Source organism: Lactuca serriola, chromosome 7, assembly GCF_051521515.1.
Source record: "Lactuca serriola cultivar US96UC23 chromosome 7, Lser_US96UC23_V15, whole genome shotgun sequence".
NCBI classification, from domain to species: Eukaryota; Viridiplantae; Streptophyta; class Magnoliopsida; order Asterales; family Asteraceae; genus Lactuca; species Lactuca serriola.
In genome coordinates this window covers 131509560-131524648 of record NC_136414.1, presented here as the reverse complement: position 1 = coordinate 131524648, position 15089 = coordinate 131509560, and positions in this window count along the sequence as shown.

Sequence of the window (15089 nt, the reverse complement as noted above, 5' to 3'; positions counted from 1 at the left end):
GATCCACGATGACCCATATGGAATCCACTCCCCGCGCGGTCCTTGGAAGCTTAGTGATGAAATCCATATTAATATCTTCCCACTTCCACAGGGGAATATCCAACGACTGCATCTTGCCATGTGGCCTATGGTGCTCAGCCTTGACCTTCCTGCAGGTCAAGCACCGCTCCACATACCATGCTACATCTTGCTTCATGCAGGGCCACCAATAATCAAGACGAAGATCCCTATACATCTTCGTTGCCCTGGGATGAATGGAGAATCGGGATTTGTGTGCCTCCTCCATCAGAACCTGGCGCATGCCTCCGAGGTATGGAACCCACACCCTGCGGTGTAGTGTCAATAATTCCCTGCTGTCATAGTCGAAGGAGGAAACCTGACCCACTATACGCTCACTCTTCTGATGTTCCTCCTTCATAGCCTCCTGCTGGGCCTCTCAGATCTGCTCCAATAATGGGGTCACTACTGTCATCTGCATGCAGATATCTCTGATCGGCGCTGCCTTGAAGCTAAGAGCATCGGCCATCACGTTGGCCTTCCTCGGGTGGTAAACGATCTCCCAATCATAATCCTTCACCACGTCCAACCACCGATGCTGCCTCATGTTCAGATTCGGCTGAACCATGAGATACCTCAGGCTCTTGTGGTCCGTGTAAATGGTACAACGAACCCCATAGAGGTAATGACGCCAAATATTGAGGGCAAAAACATCAGCCCCCAGTTCCAAATCATGCGTCGGATAATTCGCCTCGTGAGGCTTTAGCTGCCTCGAAGCGTATGCAATAACGTGCCCTCTCTGCATCAAAACCGCGCCCAAACCCGCAATAGACGCGTCACAGTATACCACAAAATCCTCTACGCCCTCAGGCAAGGCTAGGATCGGCGCTTCGCACAACCTCTGTCTCAGAGTCTCGAATGCGGACTGCTGCTCGGGTCCCCAATGGAAAACTACGACCTTCTTCGTAAGCTGAGTCAAAGGCACGACTATCTTGGATAAATCCTGGATGAATCTTTGATAGTAGCCGGCTAATCCCCGGAAACTCCGAATCTCAGATGGAGACTTCGGAACCTCCCATCTCATCACGGCCTCCACCTTGTCTGGGTTGACCAGAATCCCGTTCTGATTGACAAGGTCCCCAAGAAACTGCACCTTGCGCAACCAGAACTCACACTTGGAAAACTTGGCGTACAAGCTCTCCTTCCCCAGAGTATCCAAAACCTCTCGCAAGTGCTCCGCATGTTGCTCCTGCGTCTTTGAGTAAACCAAGATATCATCAATAAATACTATCACGGACCGATCCATCATTGTTCTACATACGTGGTTCATGAGATCCATGAACGCGGCAGGAGCATTGGTGAGCCCGAAAGGCATCACCACGAACTCATAATGGCCATAGCGAGTCCGAAACGCAGTCTTTTGCACATCCTCCTCTCTGACCCTCATCTGATGGTAACCCGAGCGCACATTAATCTTGGAAAACCAAGATGCTCCTTGAAGCTGGTCAAAGAGGTCACCAATCCTCGGGAGTGGGTAACGGTTCTTCACCGTTACCTTGTTCAGCTCCCGGTAGTATATGCACATGCGATGTGACCCGTCCTTCTTCTTGACAAACATAATAGGGGCTCCCCAAGGCGAACTACTCGGCCTGATAAATCCTTTGTCTAGCAGCTGCTGCAGCTGCGTCGACAACTCCTGTATCTCGGGGGGAGCTAACCGATATGGTGCCTTGGCTATCGGAGCCGCACCAGGGACTAGGTCGATCCTGAACTCCACCTGTCGCTCCGGAGGTATCCCAGGAAGCTCCTCTGGGAAAACATCTGCATAGTCTCGCACCATAGGAACGTCACTCACCGTCGCCGTACCCACCTCCCGGGTATCCATGACATAGGCGTCATATCCTGTGCAACCCTGCTGAAGGTAACGCCTAGCCCTCGCTTCCGAACATAAAGCTGGTCCTCGCTGTGGCCTCTCGCCTTGAATCACCAGCTCTCCCCCACTTAGGGTCCTGATCCGCACCAACTGCTACGCACAGTCGATCACCGCCCCATTGGGGCTTAGCCAATCCATGCCGATATTAACCTTGTTCCCCCGCAAAGGTATGAGAACCAAGTCTACTCGGTAGCGCTACTCGAATAATCTCAGCACACAATCTCAGAATACTGCTGATGCTCGCACCGATCGATCATCGGCAATCTCTACCTCTAAAGGATAGTCCAACATGTCCGAAGACTCGGGAAACCTCTTGCTAAGTGCAAGAGAAACAAAAGATCGAGTGGCACCTGAATCAAACAACACCTGCACTGGAATACCGTTCACATGGAACGACCCTAAACATGCATGTACAAAGCATATATCAATATCATAAACATCATATAAATAGATCAGAGGGGAAGAATCATACCTGTCACCACATCGGGTGCGGCGCGTGCCTCCTCGGTAGTCAACTGGAAGGTCCAGCTCCTCACCACTGGAGCCTCCGCCTTGCCCTGCCGACCATCAGTAATCCGCAGGGTCGCTGGAATTGGCGCCTTCACTGGCACTGCTGCTGATGTGACATCCCCATTTTCATGGCCAGAAAAGACCGATTTTGTTTATGCTTTGTTTAAAAATCAGAGTAACAAATTAAATAAAAGTGTGCAGAATTTGTCCGAAAACGAAATATGATAAATATTTATCAAAAACATTTCCGTAGAAATTTATTTCATTAAAAAGACTCGGGATGTCATGTTCGATACAGAGCATAAGCATAAACAATACATCATAGGCCTTACTACGTTATTCCGTATTTACAGGCTTAAAATCCATTAATGTCTCATCCCAAGACATTACATCTATGCTCATGCGCCACTACCTGTAATACAAGAAACTGAGTGGGTCAGGCTTGGGAGCCTGGTGAGCACATAGGGTTTTCAACCCACAATAAATAAGTTATTAGCTTTATCAAACCAAACAAACCCGATTACCCGTTCCCGTTATCCTCACTTTACGTCCCTAAAACATCTAACACAAGGGACCTAGTCTAAGGACTATCATCGGGATGGACACTACTGCTAAGGGGATTCCTCAGCAATAAATGTCCTTAAGGCAACCATGTGGGGGATGGAGTACATCTGGTGAGCACACAGTTCAAATAAACACACAGTTCAAATAAACAACTACTGGTTGCGAGCCTGTTAGTGTTCCACTGGACTGTCTAGAATAGTCCGTGGTCGTCATCTATACTCCGCTAGATGACTGGATCATCAATATCATCTATAACGAGGCCTCTCATTATTTTATTTTGTCACACAACAACTATTAAATCCACCCATGTTTTACCCAACACATTTTGTAGATATAAAATACATATACAGTTTATATCATTTAAAAAAAATGTATAAAATCGTTCATCCATCATAGATAGCAAGTATACAGATAATATGCACACACAACACGTAATTTATATAAAATACTTCATATCTATGTGTAAGCTGAAAGTAACTATGCACTCACTTGAGTAGGTGGTGACTCGGCGCTTGGTCAGCACTTCGTTACTCTTAACACACTTTTCCTTCGGCAAAACCTAGTATCATTGCCACTAGGGTTTAGTCTAATATTCACTGCGACTAATTAATAGACTAGCTATTATTACTATTATATAAGTGTTAAACGATAATAATAGCCCAAGTACTTATTATAAGGTCCTAATAACATTACTATATTAAAACATAAGCTAAACTAAAGATAGGTTAGGCGTAGCTCACTTACAGCGGGTTTCCTTCGAAACCGGGCTCCGCCGGAGCAGAGTTTCTGAGCCGGAGGCTCTTCTCGTCGGAGCCGTCAGGCGCTCCGGGAGCCTCGGGGCTTCCTTCGGGTGCTAGGGGGTTTACCTAGGCTTTAGGGGGCTTAAGGAGGCTTAGAGAGAGAGAGAGAGAGAGTGTAGAGAGACAAAGAAGGTTTGGGAGGTGTGAAGAAGAGGCTAGACCCGACACCTCTATTTATAGTGAAAATATCTGATGGAATCGCCGAGTAGGGGGACCTAATCGCCGATTTGGTGCATGTGGTGGCCTTCTGGTGGTTCCACGTGTCCAATTCTGGTGGTGCCACGTCACCCCCTATCGCGTATCAGCCTTCAAACTTAGAAAAATCATAACTCTCGCATACGAGCTCCTTTTTTGATGTTCTTTTTTTTCCACGCGTAGGTAAAAACAATATCTACAACTTTTATTTAGACTCCGTCGGCTAATTCTCGACCGATCTCAAATTTAATAGTAGGAGGCGTTTAGACTGTTAAATGACCACAAAGAATTCGTAACTGCTTCATACGGACTCCGTTTTCGTCTATCTTTTTACCGTTGAGTTCCTATTAATGAGATCTTAAACTCTCATTTAGGTCGCGTAAGCCAGAAACGGCTCGAACTAAAATTCGAGTTTCGGGTCGTGCACTGCTAAGCCGAATCTTAGAAAAATCATAACTTCTTCATACGAAGTCAAATTTGGGCGTTCTTTTTATGGATTTTCTTGGTTTAACATATTCTATAACTTTCGTTTAGACCACTAAGGCTAAAAATTCCTCCATCGTAAATTCACTATTTACGTCTTCCGGTGCCGTGCCGGTTTTGCCGTAAAACTTTGGCGGGTCATAACTTCTTCGTTATAACTCGGATTTTGATGTTCTTTATATCCCCAGATTCTTTGTTTCGACCATTAGAACTTTATGTAAAGATATCAGACTTATATCATACTTTAATTTTGACGCTTATTTTTATTCTTTATTAAATATATATTTATAATAAAGTAATAAGCACACAAATACACATAATTCACATAGAATTAAAATATTTCATCTTTATTACATAAAAAGGAGTTACAATAGTTGACCTAGACTATTACATCGTCTAAAAATGCTTAGCCCCGAAATCCGGGCGTTACAATTCTCTCCCCCTTAGGATGATTCCGTCCCGGAATCACGCATCAGCAAACAGATGTGGATAGCAACTCATCATGTCATCCTCTGTTTCCTAAGTGAGATTCGGCCCATTCGAATGTTTCCATTGGACTAGCACTAAGTCAACCATCTTGCGTCGTAACTTCTTAGTCTTACGGTCAACAATTGTCTCAGGCTCTCGATCAGCCTTTTATTCTCATCCATCCTTAACTCTGAGATTGGAATTATGTCAGGAACATCTCCCGTAAATTTCCTCAAATAACACACATGGATGATGTTATGAATACCATTGAGTTCTTCGGGCAATTCCAACTTGTAAGCTTGGTTCCCAATCTTCTGAAGAACTTTGAACGGCCCAATAAACCTTGGACTCAACTTCCCTCGTTTCCCGAATCTTATAAGTCCCTTCCATGGTGAGACTTTTAGCAAAACCGAATCCCCAACTTCGAAGGTCATCGATCGTCTTTTCTTGTCAGCATAGCTCTTCTGACGATCCTGAGCTGCTAACATTCTTTCCCTAATCACCTTCAATTTCTCAGCAGTCTCGTGGACTATCTCGGGGCCCATAAACTGCTTCTCTCCGGCTTCAATCCAACAAGACGGCGTACGACACTTCTGTCCATACAAGGCTTGATAAGGTGCCATCTTGATGCTCGATTGGAAATTGTTGTTGTAGAAAAATTCTACTAGAGGTAGGTGCTCGTCCAAGTTCCCTTGGAACTCAAGGGTACATGCTCTCAGCATATCTTCCAGTGTTTGAATCGTTCTTTCGCTCTGACCATCAGTTTGCGGATGGTAAGCAGTACTCAAACACAACTTTGTACCCAACTCCTCTTGTAGACTCCTCGAAAACCTCGATGCGAAACGACTATCACGATCTGATACAATTGTAAGAGGAACACCATGAAGTCTTACAATTTCCTTCACGTAAGCATTTGCGAGCTTATCCATAGACCACTTCTCGTTGGCTGTTATGAAGTGTGCACTCTTGGTGAAACGATCCACGACTACCCAAATCATGTCGTGTCCGTTCTTCGTCCTGGGCAGTTTAGTCACAAAATCCATGGTGATGTCTTCCCATTTACCCATGGGTACAGGTAAAGGTTCTAAACTCCCATACGGTTTCTGATGTTGTGCCTTAACTCTCACACATGTCACACACTCGGCCACGTACTTTGCAACATCGAGCTTCATCGCCGGCCACTAGTAGTATGGTTTTAGGTCACTATACATTTTAGTGCTACCGGGATGAATCGAGTACATGGTCTTGTGTGCTTCTTCCATCAGAAGGTCTCTTATTCCTCCTGTCTTAGGTACCCAAATCTGATCTTGGAATACCTTCAGTCCTCGACTGTTTGTATCGAACACTAACGTTTTGCCCAAACGTTCTTCCTTTCGGTCATTCTTCTCTAAAGCTTCTTCTTGGGGTTTCCTGATACGTTCCACAATTGTCGAGACGACTTCGATTCTCAACGCTCTTGGCCTTTTCCTTTCAAGGTTGACTTTTCGACTGAGAGCATCAGCAACAACATTTGCTTTACCGGGGTGGTAAAGTATCTCACAGTCGTAGTCCTTGAGTAGCTCTAGCCAGCGTCGTTGCCTCATGTTGAAATCCTTTTGATTAAAGAGACACTGGAGACTCTTATGATCTATGAACAACTTGCACTTCGTGCCGTATAGGTAATGCCTCCATATCTTTAGAGCGAAAACTACCGCTGCCAACTCCAAATCGTGAGTGGGGTAGTTCTTTTCGTGCTCCTTCAATTGTCGAGAGGCGTATGCTATCACCTTTTCTCTTTAGGTCAGAACACAACCCAACCCGACTCCAGATGCGTCACTATAAATCGCGAAGTCTTCAACTCCATCTGGTAGAGAAAGTGTCGGTGCTTCACATAACTTCTTCTTTAGCTTCTCAAATGCCTCATCGTGTTTCTCACTCCACGTATACGTAGCTCCTTTATGAGTCAAAGCTGTCAATGGAGCAGCTATCGAAGAAAAGCCTTGGATAAATCGTCGATAATATCCGGCTAATCCTAGAAAGCTTCGAATCTCCGTGGGACTCTTTGGACGTTCCCACTTCATTATAGCTTCGATTTTTGCTGGGTCAACCATTATCCCTTCTTGGTTAACCACATGACCCAAGAATTGGACTTCTCGTATCCAAAAGTCGCATTTGGAGAACTTAGCATAAAGCTTCTCCTTCTTTAACACTTCCAACACTTCCCGTAGATGCTTGCCATGCTCCTCTTGGCTTTTTGAGTAGATCAGAATGTCATCGATGAACACTATCACAGATTTATCGAGGAATGGCTTACAAACCCTGTTCATCAAATCCATGAATGCTACAGGAGCATTGGTTAGTCCAAATGACATAACCAAGAACTCGTAGTGTCCATATCGAGTTCTGAATGCAGTCTTTTCAATATCCTGCTCTCTCACCTTCAGCTGATGATATCCTGACCTAAGATTGATCTTTGAGAAGTAGTTCGAACCTTGCAGCTGATCGAGTAGGTCATCAATCCTCGGCAATGGATACTTGTTTTTCACCGTTGCCTTATTCAGCTCTCGGTAGTCTATACACATTCTAATACTTCCATCCTTTTTCTTCACGAATAGCACCGGAGCTCCCCAGGGTGATGAACTAGGTCGGATGAAACCGTTGTCCAACAGCTCCTGAAGTTGCGTCATAAGCTCCTTCATCTTTTTTGGTGCTAATCGGTATGGTGCCTTTGCTATCGGTGTTGTACCTGGTAACAAGTCTATCCGAAACTCCACTTGCCTATCAGGTGGTATCCAGGAAGATCTTCAGGAAAGACTTCCGGATAATCACACACAATCGGTATATTATGTACCTCTTTCTTTTCCTTCTTAGCATCGATTACGAATGCCAAGTACGATGAACATCCTTTGGACAAACATTTCCTGGCTTTCATCAGGGAGATGATTCCAGAATTCACTCTGCGTTTGTCCCCGTACACCATAAATGATTCCTTTCCGGGTAGGTTTACCCTTACTATCTTCTTTCGGCATTGAATCTCAGCATTGTTGGCGCTAAGCCAATCCATACCCAAAACGATGTCGAAATCGTTTAACTCTATGGGTAATAGCTCCTCATGGAATTCGTTTCCATTTAGGTCAATGACTACGTTCTTAATACAATTACTAACAGGTACGAACTTGCCATTGACAACTTCTACAATCAGGGCATTATCAAGTTTTTCTACAGGTAATGCTAGTTTTCTACCAAATTTCCGCGACACAAAGGAGTAGTTGGCTTCGGAATCAAATAGTATATTGGCAGGCAAACCATTTACAAGAAAGGTACCTGAAGCGACGTCTACTTCCTCCTTCGCAGCCTCGAGCGTCATCTGGAAGGCTCTCGCCTTCGGCTTCGGTGGAATGTTGGGCCTTCCCGCATCTTTCTTCTTTGGGCAATCCTTAGCAATATGCCCTTCTTCACGGCACTCGTAGCACACCCTCTTGTTGATGGTGCACTCATTGGCATAGTGCCCCGTTTTCCCACACTTGTAGCAGGTTACTTCCTTGCTACATTTTCCCGAGTGCTTCTTCTTGCACTTCTCGCACCATTTCAATTCATTTCCTCCTCCCCTGAGCTTCTTTGAACCGAACTTGCTCTTTTTGTTGGGTTTAGCAGACCCTTCAAATTTCCTCTTCTCGCCAACCTCAACTTTGCTGGCAGTTCTTCCCTTAATCATATCCTCCACAGACTTGGCAACCCAAATAGCTGCCTCCAGAGTAGGTGCCTGACGCACTGGCCCTGCATACTCCCATGGGAGTCCCTTAGCGTACTTGTTGATCTTTGTCAGCTCATCCAGAACAAGACGCAAGGCAAACTCCATCTTTTCTGTGAAGTTGTTTGTGTATTCATCGATTGACATGCTTCCCTTATTCAGGGTTAGAAACTGGTTCTCTAGCTCGAGCAGGCTTTGAGCTGAGCAGTACTTTCGTTTGAATTGCACCAGAAATTCTGCCCATGTTAGTTACAAGGGATTGTTGGGGTTTAAAGTCTTCCCCAAGGTATTCCACCAACGTACAACGCCTCCTCGAAACCGACGCACTGCAAACGTGGTCTGTAGTTTTCCTCTGCAACCGCACGTCATGAAGGCTAACTCCATCTCCGAGATCCAATCCATGACCCCGATCAGATCTTCCTTTCCCGTGAAAGTCGATGGTTTGCAAGTCAGAAAATCCTTGTGCTTGCATCCATTTCTCTCGACTCCATCATCTTGGTTGTTTTCTTGAACTATTGGTGGGCTGACTTGACCAACAGTTCACTGTAGTCTCCCTCCTCAGTCTGCCCTTCGTTCAACTCGGGCTGTTCGATCTGAATAGTCGCTTCCTCTTGATTTTGCTGGAGCAAACATCTGGTTTCCTCCATTTGACGATCCAACACTGCTTGGATCATCGCTTGCACTCCGGCCGTCGTTATTGGCTCAGCAGCGGCTTCCACAACCAGTATTTGCTCAATCACTGGGGGTTGGTTTCTGTTCCCATTTGCATTCACGTTTCCACTACGGGTCCTTGCCATCTTGATCTATACACCGAATAAGGTGAATTTAGATCTTTATTTAGGACTGATGTTCAAATCATCCTTATATCTCCAAAACGTCTACATGCTAATTCTAATATCGTAGTCGTACATTTAGAATCCTAAACACATAAGGTTTCCAGATCCGGTCGGCAACAAACCATAGATCCGAACAATTAACAACATATCATGCACAAAGCATTTAGCACATAGAAGCAATTTAGGCATCATTCCTAAAATAAGCTAGTGCTCACACCTCACAATCATCGCTTAGCATTCTAAGTTTAAGTCTAGAAATCCTACAAATTCCTAGTTCGCTTAAACTAATGCTCTGATACCAACTGTGACATCCCCATTTTCATGGCCAGAAAAGACCGATTTTGTTTATGCTTTGTTTAAAAATCAAAGTAACAATTTAAATAAAAGTGTGCAGAATTTGTCCCAAAACGAAATATGATAAAGATTTATCAAAAACATTTCCGTAGAAATTTATTTCATTAAAAAGACTCGGGATGTCATGTTCGATACAGAGCATAAGCATAAACAATACATCATAGGCCTTACTACGTTATTCCGTATTTATAGGCTTAAAATCCATTAATCTCTCATCCCAAGACATCACATCTATGCTCATGCGCCACTACCTGTAATACAAGAAACTGAGTGGGTCAGGCTTGGGAGCCTGGTGAGCACATAGGGTTTTCAACCCACAATAAATAAGTTATTAGCTTTATCAAACCAAACAAACCCGATTACCCGTTCCCGTTATCCTCACTTTACGTCCCTAAAACATCTAACACAAGGGACCTAGTCTAAGGACTATCATCGGGATGGACACTACTGCTAAGGGGATTCCTCAGCAATAAATGTCCTTAAGGCAACCATGTGGGGGATGGAGTACATCTGGTGAGCACACAGTTCAAATAAACACACAGTTCAAATAAACAACTACTGGTTGCGAGCCTGTTAGTGTTCCACTGGACTGTCTAGAATAGTCCGTGGTCGTCATCTATACTCCGCTAGATGACTGGATCATCAATATCATCTATAACGAGGCCTCTCATTATTTTATTTTGTCACACAACAACTATTAAATCCACCCATGTTTTACCCAACACATTTTGTAGATATAAAATACATATACAGTTTATATCATTTAAAAAAAAATGTATAAAATCGTTCATCCATCATAGATAGCAAGTATACAGATAATATGCACACACAACACGTAATTTATATAAAATACTTCATATCTATGTGTAAGCTGAAAGTAACTATGCACTCACTTGAGTAGGTGGTGACTCGGCGCTTGGTCAGCACTTCGTTACTCTTAACACACTTTTCCTTCGGCAAAACCTAGTATCATTGCCACTAGGGTTTAGTCTAATATTCACTGCGACTAATTAATAGACTAGCTATTATTACTATTATATAAGTGTTAAACGATAATAATAGCCCAAGTACTTATTATAAGGTCCTAATAACATTACTATATTAAAACATAAGCTAAACTAAAGATAGGTTAGGCGTAGCTCACTTACAGCGGGTTTCCTTCGAAACCGGGCTCCGCCGGAGCAGAGTTTCTGAGCCGGAGGCTCTTCTCGTCGGAGCCGTCAGGCGCTCCGGGAGCCTCGGGGCTTCCTTCGGGTGCTAGGGGGTTTACCTAGGCTTTAGGGGGCTTAAGGAGGCTTAGAGAGAGAGAGAGAGAGTGTAGAGAGACAAAGAAGGTTTGGGAGGTGTGAAGAAGAGGCTAGACCCGACACCTCTATTTATAGTGAAAATATCTGATGGAATCGCCGAGTAGGGGGACCTAATCGCCGAGTTGGTGCATGTGGTGGCCTTCTGGTGGTTCCACGTGTCCAATTCTGGTGGTGCCACGTCACCCCCTATCGCGTATCAGCCTTCAAACTTAGAAAAATCATAAATCTCGCATACGAGCTCCTTTTTTGACGTTCTTTTTTTTCCACGCGTAGGTAAAAACAATATCTACAACTTTTATTTAGACTCCGTCGGCTAATTCTCGACCGATCTCAAATTTAATAGTAGGAGGCGTTTAGACTGTTAAATGACCACAAAGAATTCGTAACTCCTTCATACGGACTCCGTTTTCGTCTATCTTTTTACCGTTGAGTTCCTATTAATGAGATCTTAAACTCTCATTTAGGTCGCGTAAGCCAGAAACGGCTCGAACTAAAATTCGAGTTTCGGGTCGTGCACTGCTAAGCCGAATCTTAGAAAAATCATAACTTCTTCATACGAAGTCAAATTTGGGCGTTCTTTTTATGGATTTTCTTGGTTTAACATATTCTATAACTTTCGTTTAGACCACTAAGGCTAAAAATTCCTCCATCGTAAATTCACTATTTACGTCTTCCGGTGCCGTGCCGGTTTTGCCGTAAAACTTTGGCGGGTCATAACTTCTTCGTTATAACTCGGATTTTGATGTTCTTTATATCCCCAGATTCTTTGTTTCGACCATTAGAACTTTATGTAAAGATATCAGACTTATCTCATACTTTAATTTTGACGCTTATTTTTATTCTTTATTAAATATATATTTATAATAAAGTAATAAGCACACAAATACACATAATTCAAATAGAATTAAAATATTTCATCTTTTTTTACATAAAAAGGAGTTAAAATAGTTTACACAGAGTATTACATCGTCTAAAAATGCTTAGCCCCGAAACCCGGGCGTTATAGCTGCTGCTGTCAACTGGGGACAATTGGCCTTCTTGTGGCCCCTCTTGTTGTAGTGGAAACACAACAACTCTGATGTTTGAAAAGTGGGTGCAGGGGCAGTACAATCCCTTCAGAAGTGTCCCGACTTGCCGCACTTGTAGCAGCCAGATGCTCCCAACCTACAAACTCCCTCATGCGACTAGCTTCATTTCCTACAGCGACTACGGATCTGTTGGCTATTCGTCCCATCATCTGATCTCTTGGGCTTCTTCCCCGAAGCCCCAGTCGCCTGCTCCTCCTCTGCCTTCCTCTTCCGGATGTGCTCCAGATCAATCTCCCTCTCCCTAGCCCTGGCAATCATGGAATCCAGGGTAGGGCAAGTTGAAAAACTAACTTGCTCCTGAATGTAGATCGCAACATGTCATGGTAGCGGGTCCTCCTCTTGTCCTCATCTCCCGCATATTGGGGCACCAGTAACGCCCTCTCCCGGAACTTGGCGGTGATCTCCGCCACTGTCTCAGTTGTCTATCTCATATCCAGAAACTCCCGGGCCAACTGCTGCAGTTCCACCGCAGGCGCAGACTCAGCTCTGAACCGGGTCACAAAATCCGATCATGTCATAGCCTCAATAGCCGAGGATCCCATAGAGTCACCAACCAACTCCCACCAATCTCTGGCCCTGTCCCTCAAGCACCCTGCTGTATATCTCACCTTCGACCCCTCGAGGCAGAAGCTAGTCAACTGTGCAGACTCAATGTCTGCAATCCATCGTCTGGCAGCAATAGGGTCCTTCTCCCCATGGAAATCCGGTGCACCACTGCCCCTGAAGTCCTTAAAGGACAGTGTGCGTGATCCTGACTGGGTAGCATCCATGTCACTCCTGAACGCCTAAGACGATCCTCCATCAGCTCGACAATCCCTTCCTTGATCGACCCAAAGATGATCGGGGTCACATCAAGGATGCCTCTAGTGATCTCGGATGCGATGAAATCGCGTAGCCTCTCATCCACTGGTTCGAAGCCTGAACCCGAACCCGACCCCTCTCCTGAGCCGCCAACTGCTGGCCTCGGACGTAGTACCACCATTCTGCAATACATAATGACAACTATTAGTGATACTAATACATCTAGAGTGATCACATCCATCACGAGCTCCTTGGTCTTGCCTCAGCCTTCCTTGATTTGTAACACCGAAAAATTTTAAATTTATTTTATTCATTTTTATTTCATAAAAATTCACATTATCCTATATAAAAACTTTTTATTTAAAAATCATCAACAAAGTTTTCAGAACATTATGAAATTCTAGGATCTGTATTCATCACTCTTTTCTCTTATTTGTGTGTACAATCGAGCCGCCACCTTCCAGCGATTCTGAAGAACCTGAAACACATAACACATAACACGGTAAGCACGAAGCTTAGTGAGTTCCCCAAAATACCACATACAACACATACGCCACTCAAGGCTACAATATGACCCTCCGGTCGGTGTGTCTCAGTGGAACCCTCCAGTTCCGTATCGTTGGACCCTCTGGTCCGGTCTGTATCGTTGGACCCTCCGGTCCGGTCTATATCGTTGGACCCTCCGGTCCGGTCTATAAACTCCGCATAGCATAAATCACAAAGACATGATGCATAGCATATCACATATAACATAATACTCAATGTAAGCACATAAGACCCTCCGGTCACACATAACTACCAATCAAGGTAACATATAGTGAGAAGACTCACCTCGGGTAATTCTCAAAAAGTCTCGAATTCGAAATACCGATCTAGCCGCCGCCTAATCACATAAATAAATAACTCTAAATCAGCAGTGGCTCTCAAAGGCTAGACAAGTCTCGTACTATGCTTCCCACAAGGGTAGCCGCGGACTATTTCACCCCCTACTACTACCACATAACATCATAACATTCAAGCACATAAAACATAACAGGTAGCAGCAAACCTAGATGAATATCACAAAGACAGTCATCTAACATACAACTCCTACTAGTGGGCCAGCATTGTGGTCGTAGGCCCACCGCTACTGGAAGGTAACTCACCTCGTAAAGCTGACTACTGGAAAACTGCTCGGCAACTGTCTGACTGATACTCCGGTAATCCTCCGGCTATAATCCCCACAAAACACTCAGTTAGAATCTGATATCTACTCTTAGGGTAAAATAACTATTTTACCCCTAACCAAGTCCAAGTCAAATTCGACTTCCAGTTGACCCGACTCGCCGAGTTGGGCCGCCAACTCGTCAAGTCCCTAACCCTTTACCCGTCCTTATCCACGACTCTACTCGTCGAGTTTAGCAACGACTCGACGAGTTCTCTTTCTATATGAACATCAAATGAACCTTCATCCGACTCGCCGAGTTGTATGAACAACTCGTTGAGTTTACGTTCATCTGATAAACAAGTCCTGTCCTTGACTCGCCGAGTTGTATGAACAACTCGTCGAGTTCATCTTCAACCATAAGGAGATTGCCTTGGACTCGCCGAGTCTGTTGTAGCACTTGTCGAGTCCCATGAACTCCAGATCTAAGGCTAAGTCTAATACGTTGGGTCACTCCCTTGGACCCTCTAAAAACCCTTCTAGCGCTCAACTAGGTTCCTTCAAACCCTAACAGAAAAGGGGAGTCTCGCCTCGGACTCGCCAAGTCCCAAGAACGACTCGTCGAGTCGAGTATGTCCAAGTCTCATTTCTCAATTTCCAGCATACAACTCTTGACCAAAAGATAGATCTAAGCTCCTTCAATCGTTCTAGCACGTAAAGTTACAAACTTTACGTGCATGCATGGGACTTTGAGCTCAAAAGGACATAAAATAAGCCCTCATGATGCATGGGACCTTTCATGGGTGCAAAAGCAGCCCCTAACTGCCTTGTGACTCCCGTAATGACCTAATTCAGAATCCTCAACCCCCAACCATGCTT